The sequence below is a fragment of the Daucus carota genome, chromosome 6 (genome assembly GCF_001625215.2).
Source record: "Daucus carota subsp. sativus chromosome 6, DH1 v3.0, whole genome shotgun sequence".
NCBI lineage: Eukaryota > Viridiplantae > Streptophyta > Magnoliopsida > Apiales > Apiaceae > Daucus > Daucus carota.
The window spans coordinates 1,729,386-1,731,885 of NC_030386.2; positions in this window are offsets into that span (position 1 = coordinate 1,729,386).

Consider the following 2,500-nt stretch of genomic DNA (forward strand, 5'->3'; position numbering starts at 1 on the left):
GCCCGAGGCGCCCGAATACCGTCTGCCCACAGGGAGGGTGGAGAACCCCTCCCTTCTAATCCGTTCCCTAGGGTCCCGTTGGTGAAGTGACCTGGATCCTCACCAACGCTGTCAATTTTCCCCAAGCAATGAGATCAAAGACTCAAAGCTACCAAGACGGCGCCGAGCACTGGTGTCATCTAAGGACTCCAGAGTCGACAGCCCGCCTCCAGGAGAGCAGTTTTTGGGTTATAACCTTATGCCACCAACTCAGGACTGGCCAAGCATAGAATGCCCGCATAGTTCCAGGATGATAGCCCAAAGCGCCCGAGAAGCGCCCGAAGAGCGCCCGAAGAGCGCCCCATCGAGCGCCCAACGAGCGCCCCGCGCGCGCTACCGAGCGCCCAACCCCACTGCCCAGGGAGGGGCGACAACCCCCTCCCTATATATGACATTTGAGCTTTTTCCTCATTTCCAGCAGTTTGAACAAATGTGTTCGAGGAGCCACACCCCCCTTTTTTGGAGTTCCGCTTATCCGTTTTCGACGTTTGAATAACCGAATCGAAGCTTGAAAAATCTAGTTTCTTAGTTATTTTTTTCGGATTTTTTCAGATTTTTTTAATATTTATTTTGTATTTTATAAATCTTTTTTTTTGAATTATTGGGAGAGGGGATTTGGGGTAGCAAAGCTCAATGTTTTTGAATGATTCCACTTGGAAAAGAAAGCTTATACTTAATATGAGTTTTCGTTATTTTTTCGGATTTTTTCACCTTGATCTAATATTTTTTTTATTTTTTCTTGTAAAATTGGTCGAAAATTAGCCTGAAAATTATAATTATATAATTATTAATAGTTAATTAGTGAATGGCACCTTTAAAAAATGTAACCACTTGTTTAATTTCATTTCTTAGAAAAGATATTATGATTTACAAACTTAAAAATTAATTTTCATATTTGTATAATATTTTAATTTATTAACTTATTTATTTTTAAATATTAAATAATTATATTATATAGTTTGATGATAATTTTTGTTGTTACTTATGGGACATAAGAGGTAGTTCCTAGTTAGTGAAATGTTTACAACCAAAAACGGATGTAAAGATCATTTCGACTTACTCGAACAACCAAAATATACGTCGGTGCACCCGGACCCCGTGGCTGATAGCCTGACTGTAAGGCTAGACAAGGCAAGTAGGGATTGAATCTCCCCGACATTACCCTCCGAAAAACTTTTTGTGCTTAGTAATAAGTTCAAAAAGTTTTGAAATCCCACGACTCGGTTTAAAGACTATTTGGCTCGGCCGAACATGCGTCAGCTCTGCAGAATAGCGTCGACAAGGAAAAACGTGCCCAAGATGCTGAGAATCATCCCAAGACCATGGGCCCGCATGTCGTGGTAACCAAGCATTTCGTATTCGGTTATGAATGCCCATGTTTTTGGGTTATAACCTTGTGCCACCAGCTCAGGACTGGCGAAGCATAGAATGCCCATGTAGTTCCAAGATGATAGCCCGAAGCGCCCAATGAGCGCCTGAGGAGCGCCCGAGGAGCGCCCAAAACGAGCGCCCCGCGCGCGCCTGATGAGCGCTCGACGAGCGCCCCAACGAGCGCCCCGCGCGCGCGCCTGAAAGCGCCTGACGAGCGCCCCAACGAGCGCCCCGCGCGCGCGCCTGAAAGCGCCTGACGAGCGCCCGAGGAGCGCCCCAACAAGCGCCCCGCGCGCGCGCCTGAGGAGCGCCCGAGGGGCGCCCCAACAAGCGCTCCGCGCGCGCCCGAGGAGCGCCCGAGGAGCGCCCAACGAGCGCCCTGCGCGCAGCAAAGCGCTTGAAGAGCGCCCTTTGAGAGCCCCAACGAGCACCCTCGAGGCCTCGGCGCCCCAAGGCGCCCACAGGGCGCCCCCGAGCAGCGGCGCCCAGGCGCCCGACGCCCGTCGCCCGTCGGCCCAAAGGCGCCTAAGGCGCCGGCGCCCGCGCACCGACGCACCGACGCAAACGCACGCACGTACGCGCGCGCGCGTGTGTGTGTTTTATCAAGAGGAAACTGCCCGTCGAGGGAGGCGCCCCGAGGCATCGGCGCCCCAAGGCGCCCACAGGGCGCCCCCGAGCAGCGGCGCCCAGGCGCCCGACGCCCGTCGCCCGTCGGCCCAAAGGCGCCTAAGGCGCCGGCGCCCGCGCACCGACGCACCGACGCACGTACGCGCGCGCGCGCGTGTGTGTGTTTTATCAAGAGGAAACTGCCCGTCGAGGGAGGCGCCCCGAGGCATCGGCGCCCCAAGGCGCCCACAGGGCGCCCCCGAGCAGCGGCGCCCGACGCCCGTCGCCCGTCGGCCCAAAGGCGCCTAAGGCGCCGGCGCCCGCGCACCGACGCACCGACGCAAACGCACGCACGTACGCGCGCGCGCGTGTGTGTGTTTTATCGAGAGGAAACTGCCCGTCGAGGGAGGCGCCCCAAGGCGCCCGTAGGGCGCCTGTATGGCGCCCGCTGTCCGTCGTGGGGGGTGGTGCCCGGATTTTGCCC